We start from the raw sequence: 11,309 nt of genomic DNA on the forward strand, positions 1-11,309 counted from the left end.
ACAAAAACTAATTCCCACTAAATTAGCTGGTAAAGTTTCTGCGGTTCAAACCATGCACTCATTCCTGTGCAGCTTATCATTTCAGCCTGCCATGTGAATTCAGTAACAGCTCTGCTACTAATTCACTCAGAATAGACGAGCATTCCTGCTGCAGCATTGGCTGTGAAGATCAGGCAGTGGTTAAAGAATACCACAGTAAGGGTTAAGATCTTATTATCTCTGAATTGTATCAGACACTGCTCTTTCAATACATCAGATCTATTAAGTGAGAGGAAGCTACGTTTAGCTGCATGTCACCAAAAGCTTGTAATTCAAAATATATCAAAACTGCACTGAGATACCAGCAGACCCTTTCATGAGGTTGACTGGTTATTTCCCAACCACATAATGATAAGACATTACCCTTTTCCTTTAAAGCTGCTGGAGGCTTCACATCTTTTCTTTTAACAGTGTCTAAAAAGAAACATTTAATATTTTTCGCAAGTCAGTTTAGAGAAATAAGATGACACTTGAAAAGAAAGCAAGTCAAACAATTTGTTATGAAGAGAGCAAAAAAGACATGATAATTAAATGGATTTAACAGCACAGAAATAAAGAACAGGACAAAACAACGAGGTCATTCATTCATCTTTTAAACTTGAATATACAAAATAATAAGTTTTCAGTATGTCATTAGTTTTTTCACATTTTGAGGAAACAGTTAAACTGTCTTTCAAGTAGGCAATGAAGAATAATAACTTACAAAGAGGAAATAAATTCTATAGAGCGGTTGACATCAATGGACTTTTCTTTTGCAAAACCCAAATAAAAAATTAATCCACACTGACAGAATTAAAATATTAGGAATACTGGTCTTGAAAGCCAGAGGCTGCTGATAAAGGTAAGTGGGAGTTTTCTTTATTCAGGAGTGACAAAAGGACCGGTTACTCATTCAGGACTCCATTATCCTTTTAATATCAAAGAGGCCATATGGGTATTGCCTGTTAACAGGATTTCACTTCCTGCATATATATAGCCTTTTAAAATCACAGGCAGGCTGAGTATAAAATAAGAGCAGTGCTCATCCTTTGAATGTGTGCTTATATATCTTATGTCACAATGAATAGTCCAAGAATGTAATTGTATCTTTAATTTTTCTGCTGTATATGATAAAGTATTAAAGGAGATGACAAAAACCACTGATATTCTAGTTCTCTCTTTCTTTATCTGACAAGGCAGAACAAAGGACAAAAAAAAATCCAGTTGGCTAAGCACAAATGAAGGAAAACTAGGATCTTGTTGTGGTGCCCAGGTGAGACGCATGGACTGACAACAGCAACAGAGGAGAATCCTGAGCCCCAAGTTATACCCTGGCTTCATTCCATGGAGTTTTCACAAGGAATAACGCATTCCTCCCAGAACTACCTCACTTTGCTGTATGACTACTCAGTACTCTACACTATGCCAGCCATGATCTGGACTGCATTGAATATCACCTTCTTCCAAAAAAAGTGGGAATTTGTCACAATTTGGACATCAGATGTGCCTTTATAGCTCAGGAAGCATGCATAGTTCTGCTAGCCTTTGCTTTTCCCCTTAAGTTTTTGAGCTGTTTCAGTACTCTTCAGAAAGTCATCAGTGGCTGTGAATCCTTTAATTCTTTGTATCAGTGTTCTGTACATGTCACATTGCAACAAATAGGGTTTTCTCCAAATAGACACTATCAAACAGTCCATGATCTCTGTGGGCACAGCTATCAGGCCAAGCTCCTGCAACTGAAAAGATTGGAGACATATATGTCTATGTTGACAGTAAATTAGGAAAAAATCCTGACTTCTTTCAGTCATCCTCAAACAGCTGGATCTGTCAGTAGTCTCAGACAGTCTCATTCTTAGTCAACCACATTCTTGAACCATAGCCACATGAACCAGTTTTAGTCTAGGTTCCCTGCAAGAAAGTCGCCACTGTAGGATTTAGACAACTTGTTTTTGGCAGACTAACATCCAAAAGTGGTATAAAAATCCATTTTGGTGTTTCCCCCAGGATGCAATTTCAAATATCTGAATTTAAAAGAAGCCTAGGTAGTTACTAGTGACCCTACAGGGGATCTGTAAAGCACAAATCTTGTTAAAAACAGTATCATGGGTGAAATGATCTAAACATGAACCAGGATGGGTCTGGTTTTCCATCTTGGTATATTCCTACTGAAGATCTGTTTCTAGCATTGAATAGATGTTCTGATATTCAGCTTTGAACTTCTTAATTTCTGCACTTACCTTTTTCCTTTGACCCCTCTGGATTCTTGGGATTTTTTCCTTTCAGGGAATCTGTAGGGAGATAATTATGGTTTTGAAACTTAGAAGATAGGACTGCCCTTCTATATTTAAAAGAAAAAAAAAAACCCAACAAATACTTAAAGAGTAAGACTAAAATTATGAACATAAATGGATGCAACCTTGACCTGTCTTTACATTCTGTCTAGTGACCACCTTGTATTTTTTGAGGTGCAATGTTAGTAGCAAATTCAAGAGCAGAAGTTACTATAGATCACTCTGTCTTTAGAGATCTCACAGAAGGAAGAAATTGGAAAGGAGAGGGGGAAATGCAAGTAATGACATAGGATTAGAAATTCTTAGGGCTGTATCCAAAACTTCATGCAGACAGAAAGGATTATTCTGTTTTCTCTGATGGTCTGAAGCCAAATTTTTTCCTCAGCCTCTCAGGAAGCATGCATTCAGAGTCAGCAAGCACAAGAAAAACACACAGTATGTTGTAAATAACTATTTTTTTAAAAAAACCAATAGCCTCTTGACCTCTTAAGTGTATGTACCAGGGAAGATTAGGAGGATAGTTTTTTCCAAACTGAGGAAGTAATTTCATAGCCTTATGAAAGTATGTGGTTTGAGTGACATAATATCATAGTTTTCAGGGTGCTGAGTAAACCCAATTGCACTACATCTGACAGGATATAGCACCTAAGGATCTAGAAAAAACATGCACTTTATTCCAAATGAAAGTTAACCAAATCTTCAGTAAAACAGATAAAGCTAAGATAAGATCCTTTCCAAAATAAGTTTAACTCTGATCATCCTCCTGGCTGCCATGGTACCAGGAAGCAATCCCACTTATCCATCTGGCTTTAAGTGCGAGTTGTAACAGAAAAAGTACACTTCCAGAGTGGCTGAAGCTGTTAGGGAAATCACACCATTCAGGGACAGGTACTTAAATTAGGAGCTTGGTCTTCACAATAGCAGGTGGACTTCTTCAGGGGATTGAGAGAAAATTTGCAGTGTGAAGACTGAAACCTTTTGAAGGAGCTTTTATGTTGACTGTATAGGAAGCCTTGAAACAACAGCTACCCAACCTGACCATTTTACTCTGTGTTAATTTATGATCTCAAAGACCAGCAGTCATTGTTACAGCCACAGGCACAAGCCATTGCCTTTGCCCTTGTAGACTTGCTGGCATGTGCCCATGAGGGGCTTTTTTTTGTCACCTCTGTAGCAGGTGTCCCTGAGATCTCCTGTGATTTGTAGCTCCTAAAGCAGCTTCAGTAGTTTTGACCGTTAAAACTTTTGGATAGAGCTATCAGTGCAGGACACTTTCTGTGGTATACTGACTTCCCTACCGAGCCAAGGCTACTGAGATCACCAGTCCTGTTCCCCTTCCAGGGAGCAGGCTTTCATCTTCAGGTGTTTAAACAGGGACTCACTAAAGACTTTTCAAATTTCTGCTCTCAATGGACCACTTTCCTTCTGGTCCCAGAAGAGGTAAAACATAAAGTTGGCTTAAAGCCAACATTCACTTTGCTGCTTTCTTCCTGCATCCTACTCCAGGGGTGAAGATGAGTCAGGTTAGGAAGATGGTATGGAAAGATGGAGCATCAGCAGTGTGTGAACTCTTCAGGATAAAGATGTAGTTCTTATGCAAATGACAACAACAAATCAGTACATAGAAATAGGAGGAAGTATTAACAGAACACACACTGCATTTCTGTAGGTGAGTCTCACAACATAACTTTCTACTTTTAAAGAAAAAAAGGAGTATTATAAGTTAAGGTAAAAAATGCTACAGGCAAGATGTTACTTCCTTTTACTTCTACCTCAAATGAAGCACAAGCACTGCATGGCAAGTGCAAATCAGCACATTTGTTTCTTAAATGACAATGTGCTATTATGTATATGGCAAGAAAGAAATACACACTACTGACTTATTTCCCCTACCAATCTGTGTATAAAAATAAATAGGGTTATTATCCACACATAACTGACATAAGGAAAGATGCAAAGATATCCCAAAACATGACAGAAGCAAACAAGAGGGAAAAAAGGAATATTTGTTTGGAAAACAAATCATGGAACACCGGGTAAGAGTGGATTTAGATTACCTATAGAGCACAAATACTGTCACTTAATAACTCAGCATAGTGCACTTGTAGCAAATTTCTTAGAAAAATTAAGTGAGGAGTTATATATGATGTATCATGAGCTTTTAGTGTCACTGTAAAAGACTCTGGATGAATGAGCTTCTGCTCTGATTAGCTGGGTAAGACATTTACCAAAAAAACACATGGCAAATTATACCTGAGGGTTTAATTGACCTCACATTATTTGAATATACTTATGTTAACAGAAAATCAGCTTTTATATTCATTATTGTAAGTGGGTTTCTTCAGGAAAAAGCTGAAAAGCTAGTTATAAATTCAGAAGGATTCTTGAGATGTCCTTTATCACAAGACAATGGAAATTATATTCTTCCAGCGTTCTTCTTAATTACTGCCAATAAAATTAAACTCTAAGATTGAGGGCATTTATTCAGGTCATAAAATAGATAAGGTAACATTGTGAGGTTGTGATCTATAGAGTATCCCAGCAGCAATTCCCATGTTTCAGGGTTTTATTTTTCCTGTCCCTGCTTTAAGTAAAAACACTTGTTTTTACTTAAGGACATCATCCTCGTTCATTCAGACTTAGCCTATCCTTCAAAAAGAATGAGGTCTCTTTTATTGCATAAGGTTCCAGGCAAACATTAATCATCACAAGTATTTAACACCTCATCTAAAAACACTCTTTTATTTGGTTTTACATGAATAGTAACAAACTCCCAAGCTACCTAATTAGCATGCATATGCAGTCTTAAATATCCTTACTTTCCTGTGTCCTTCAATATATTTTTATTTGCCAGAAACATCCACTTCAGGGAACAGTTTGTAAGACACCAAGTTGCAAACACTGAAAAGAAGCCCCCAGTAACTTGGTCAAACTTTACAGAGGCCCACTGAAGAGGCTTGAAGAGGTCATGGAGAGGGGAAAGAGTGGCATGCAAGAAAGGCTTTGATTAATTTGTGCGTTACAGTTTGGGCAAATATGGTGACTGAAGTAGGGGATTTATAGTGCTAAATATATGTTTATGCAGCAGAGTAGTTCAGAATGCAATAGGGAAAGCACATAGCCCAGAAAGGCACCAAGATTTCTAAGGGTTTCTCCCACACAGCATTATAAATTCTTCCTATGGAGTCTTTCTTTGCTGCCAATATATTTTGGACCGAGCTATTCAGCTTGCTAATCGGTACCTGCATTTTTAGACACAGACACTTGAATTGTGCAAGTTTGATGCCTCTTATGGGAAAGCCTCTTATGGCTGCGTCAGCCAGTGCTCTCGGGATCTGAGGGGTCAGGCTCATCTGGGCTGGACATCTGTCTGCTGCAGGGGCTCAGGAGCCTGAGGTACATTTACAGCTGTATTCAGCATCGAGTAGTAGGTTGAGATCTTGCTTTTAGCAGCAGTAATGCATTGGGCATACATGACAGTATTACATGGGGTAAAGAAAGTGTTGTGAAGCTCTAAATGGTAAGACTTTTGAGTAATATCCTGGAATTTTAACAGATGTTTTTGCTTTGTTTTCCTAAAATGTAGGAAATTGGATATAACAGAGCCTGTACTTGATGTTTAAATTCAATTCCTGCCTACCTCTTTCTGAAGGCTGGGTGGAGGAGGTCTAACCTGCTCTTTCATGTTAGAAGGACTTGCTAATAACTTAGTAAGTTGCTGATCTATTGAGCATGAGCCCAGGAGATCAAAAGCGGTGCTGTGGGAGCACCCATCGAAGGATGCGCTACAGAAGCTTGTTCAGGGATGGCAAACCCCTTTCCACTGGTTCTAAAGAAACTTGCCAAAGAAGAAAAATGTTTTGGGTCTTTTCTCCCTTCTTCTTTGCCCCCGCCCCTTCTCACTGCCATCAGTAATCCTTTGAAAGGAGCAGGCTGAGCATACCTGCTCCATTTAAAGGAAGAGGGGGCAGAGCTGTTACTCAAGTGGCTCCTTTAATTTTTCAGCACAACTCCATTAGGGAACAACAGATTATAGACAATCTGTGAAGAGGGCCATGGGACCCCAGGACAGTTTGGATATACACTTCTGATTCAGATAAGTAAGCTTATGCAAATGGGGCATGTGTACATTGGGAGTAAGCTACACAGGATTTGCAGATTATTATATGCAGATTATTATAATTTAATTTTAATTTGTGTATAAAGAAGTGATTAATTAGTGATTACCCAGTTAAACAAGAGTGAATGAACAGCTTCCAGGGTTTTGAAAATGTGTCTAGCAATAAGATTATTCCTTCTTCTCTTTTAGATTTTTGTTGCATCTTTCCATAGTGCTTGAACTAAACTCTTCATGCAGTTCTTCATTTGAAATAGCATATAGTGACTATAGTTTAGAATAAATATTAAAATGTCTGTGTATATGGTAGATTTTTTTATTCTGAAGAACCTAAAGAACATGTCAAATAAGACTTATCCATAAACCACTCCTCCTTTCAAATACAGCTATCTCTAGAAAGGAGGAAACCAGTAAGATGGGTAAAAAGCACCCAGCAAAATAATGGGTGAAAGGAAATTCAGATGAGCTAACCATCTACTCTGATCAAGTTTAAGAGAAACATGGGAACTGTTTGATAAAATATAAGAAATAAAAGAAAGATTCAGACCAATTCTCATGTTGCAGGTAGGTGGCTGAGTGGATGAAGCCCTGGGTTTTTAACTATAGCTTTTACAGAGTCCAGAAAGCACATTACCCACTCATATGCTCATAAATTCTACTCTTTTCCTATTATATCCACAGATTTACACAAGCATTCAGTTCAAACTTTGTTAAGTGGCTCCTATTAAACAATTTGTATTGTTCGGAAGAGTAATTTGTTAGGAAAATTCTTAACTATTACTCATAGTGGTTTTATGATATTTATTTAATTGATTTTGAGACTTCTGAATGTTAACTGGATCACAATATTTTATGTATGTCCTTTCCCCCCTTTTTTTCATGCTATAAATCTTGTAGAATATTCTAACCAATTAAATGTTGATTGGTTAAAATCTACAATGGGAAAGATTTATAATAGATTATTTTAAAATGAAAACCCTCATTCTACTTTGTGTGGTTTTCAAGACATTTTATGTTTTGTTGTGTATTCTTACCTTTATCTTTTAAAGCTGTAGGATTCTTTTCTTCCTTCTCTTTAGCAGGTTCTGTAAAAATAATTTATTAATCTTCAAGCTAGAGTAGTAAAAGGTTAACATCTAATACCTCTGGGCTAATGATTGATTGAAAAATCGGTGGTTTCTAGCTAAGCCCTGATACCAATTAAATGTGCAGCACAATGGTTTTTCATCAGTTTTAGCATGCTCACACAGTGAAACCATGAACTTTTCTTTAAGTGTGATGAAAGAACAAAGATCACTCACAACTTATTTCACTTTGCAGCTTGTAATAACAAACATTAACTACTGTTCCTAAATTCTGCATCTGGACTTCTAAATTTTCATACAGATGCTTCATATTACCAAGGCTCTATTTGCACTTCTGATCCAGGTAATTCCAATTAAGTTTTATGATAAATTTACTGAAATAATATTATGCTTATAAATTCCTGACTAAACTGTACCATAAAACCAAAATGGCCAATGCAATGCAAGATCTTTTCCTTGATGCGCATAATCTTGGGGTTTTATACAATTTTGTCCTGCCATGTTACCTTTATCTTTTGTAGCAGCTGGAGATTTCAACTCTTTCTGTTTTCCAGGATCTGTAAAAGAAGTATTCACATTGATAAAGTGACAATCAGAAGCCATAACTGAGTGAAACTATGAGGTTTAATCATAAGAGAGAATGAGGCATCTAGATCGTATGAGAGACTGTGACTGTATATTGGAAGAAACAGTGAAAACTGGAGTGATTGGGAGAGTTGTATGTAACACAACAGTTTCTGTTCGAAGAGTTCAGTCCACAAAATGTGTTTTATCAATTTAACTATGAAACCTATAAAATTTGCAAGCTTCAGCTTAATATGAGAGAAGGATAGTTTTTCAACTTTTTTAACCAGAAAGGATAAAAGTGACCCTTTGCCAATTTTGCCTCACCAGACCTGGCTGCGGCCTACTTCCCTCATCTCGGATTGTCCATTATTGCTTAGTCAGTCCAAGGGCCTTCTTATTGAAGCTATTCTTTTCTAGGGGTCAGATGTGTATTAAATTGAGGGAGCAACTCAATAGTGACAAATAGGAGGATGAAGAAGAGTTCTTTTTATTCTGCCTACAGCCAAGTAGTGAAGAGGGCTAGGCCACACCATCCTTGACAGATACTCTATGAGGAAGAGCGGTCCCCTGTGAAAGGCAAAAGAAAGTATTTGAACCAGACAGAAAACAAGAATTCTGTTTCAGGCAAAATGTGAGATCATCATTCCAGGTTGATGAAATTGAATTCTTCAAATCTTTTGCTACTAAAATTAAAAAAATAGATAAACCTGTCTCAAAACAGCCTAGTCACAAAGAACAGAGACATGGATTTTGAATTCTTGCATGTTAAGTGAGTGTTTTAACCATCTGAATACTGGTTACATTAATTTATACATGTCATCTGACAAATACTAATTAACAGGTGTTTTCTGCAAAAAATTAATACAATGTTCTCCATCAGATATGAAGCAAATATTCTTTACATTGAGAAATCCTAGCAATTCAGTGCCAGAAGATCTTAAAAAGCTCTTTCAGAAGACCCTCTTGGTTTCCACATATAGGATAAGAGGTCAAGACTCCTAATGAGGAGGAGGTTGTGTTTAGCATAGATATGAAAATTGCATTAGCTACAGTGGGTAGCTGGAGTGATAATTGTTTACTGCCTTAAGCACACGCAATGCACAAATTGTTGCTTTTGTTATAAAAGCATGGAAAATATTCAGTAGTAATTTATCATGGTATCAATAAAGCTTGTTCAGGATTTAGTATTTGACTCTGTAAGTCAAACTGAGTTCATGGTGAATCTGAATTGAAGGAATCAAGAAATAATAAAATTTTATTCATGGTAGAAGTAACCATCAAGTGGAAAACATTAATTTACTGTTGACATTGAAACTCCTGCTCTGTTGGGGCTGACGTCAAAGGATGAATGTATCATTATTTTTCTTCTTCTACATTGTGCTTCTAAAAAGGCAATACTTCCAGATGATATAATTTTTGAAGTAGAAGACTTGGCAAAGGAGTTTGTTGAACAAGGTCAAGAGTGTAATTTTATTGTAATAAAACTGCCTCTTTCCATCCTCACCACATCCCAGATATCTGCTTCAGAAGCTACTTCTGCTCTCCTGCTTCTGCCTTCAGGTTTTGTACTCACCAGTTTATGATTCAGTCACTAACTTTCCAAATGAGAAAAAAACCCAGTGTACTGCAGATGTCTGTGAAGCATATACAGTGGAATTAAGTATCTCTAATAGTCCTAATAAAAAGTCAACACCAATTTTTAAATACTAAGTTAATGACAGAGATCTGTGCTAACACAAAACTCAGTGAGAAGACTGAAAAACTTGTCTTTCTGTGCTCATGAATTACAAAAATTTCTCAAGAGAATTTCCATGTTCAGTGCAATGGTCTCTACAACCAAAAAAGAGAATGGAAGACATACAACTTTTTTTTTTTTTTTTTTTTTGTGTGATTCACAATTCAAATAAAGATTTTTGATTAATACAAGAATACAAGTAACACAGCTAAATACTACACTTTTACGCCTTTACCAAAATAAATAATTTAATGCACAATAGAAACCCTTTACTTTCAGGTTCCTGCCTGTAGGAACATAAATGGAGTTGTGTTGTGCACCTCCATTATTAAGAACATAGTTACCCAATGTTACTCCAATGATGCATTTGGAAAAAAAAAAAATTAAATAGTTCTGAACTGAAAGCTTAAGTCATTAGTGACAAAGCTTGAAGTCCTACCTGGCTCCCAAACACAGAAACCTTTAGCAAGGTGTTTCAGAGATAGTTGTCACCTCCAGGAGAAAAAATGGCTTTTAAGATGGTATGGCATGTGACACACATGCTGCTGCTGAATTTAAAAAACAACCCAGGACTGACCTGGAAGGGGAAAATTAAAGTCCAAATAAACACCAGCCGTATTCTGTAGGACTGAACTTGCTGAGGTCTGTTAGACAGTCTGCCGTAACCGCAAAATGACTTGTAGCACAGGTCTCACGACAAGAGCCTAGTGTTACTTGCTCTGTACTGATTTGCAGTGTTAAGCTCATACTGACATCAGAATACATAACTGAGACCTGTAGCAGGTGTGGAGAGAAGAATTTTGTGTGTAAAATAATAAATATAAGCTTTATAAATAGCTTTTTTGTGATGACATTACACAAGTGTCTTCCTTTTTTCAAGGAAGAATACACAGTACTGGGGTGAAACTGGCTTAAACAGACTAGAATATCTCAACATATCCATTACTACTATTAACTTCTTTGTTCTATTAGTTCTAGTCTGTCTAAGCAACCATAACCTGTAATTCTGACGAGCAGCAGGAGCTTTTATAAAGTTTGGGGTTTATTTTCATTGACATTGCTTTATCAGTTATGGGGAGAAGCAATATGTAAAACTGTACTTACTTCCTTGTTTCATCTTTGGTTTATCTGAGGAAAAACAAGAGAAGGAAAGCAAAAGTGAAAAGAGGAAAGAGAAAGGAAATATTAGAATACATGTTCATATAGGAAATTATTTTTAATACAATCAGCTAATGCAAATATATCTAAATATATATTGTCTTTAAGTGCTTAAATATATCTTGAAAGTGATTTCCTCTCCATTGTTGCATGATTTCTGTGTATATGAAAAAAGTTTATCGTTCCCACCTAATACCTTGGAGACATGCAACAAGACCATTAAAAAACCCAGTCTCATATGACCTCCTTATCTGATGGTAATTAACTCCTTTTGTAGTACTATTGGATATCACAAGAAATTTTTTTTTTTCCTCATTTAAATAATAATTCTCCATTGC

At 36.6% G+C, this 11,309-nt stretch overlaps 1 long non-coding RNA gene across 1 annotated transcript; it reads right to left on the reverse strand.

Annotated features, from left to right (window-relative positions):
- Positions 1-407: 407 nt before the first annotated feature.
- On the reverse strand, positions 408-10,943 carry LOC119149709. Its single transcript, XR_005104840.1, has 5 exons — positions 10,918-10,943; positions 8,018-8,068; positions 7,461-7,511; positions 2,256-2,306; positions 408-453 (listed from the first exon to the last, which is right to left on the reverse strand). It is a non-coding gene; the product is annotated as an uncharacterized LOC119149709 (long non-coding RNA).
- Positions 10,944-11,309: the final 366 nt, after the last annotated feature.

This window comes from Falco rusticolus, chromosome 6 (genome assembly GCF_015220075.1).
Source record: "Falco rusticolus isolate bFalRus1 chromosome 6, bFalRus1.pri, whole genome shotgun sequence".
In the NCBI taxonomy this organism is placed as follows: Eukaryota; Metazoa; Chordata; class Aves; order Falconiformes; family Falconidae; genus Falco; species Falco rusticolus.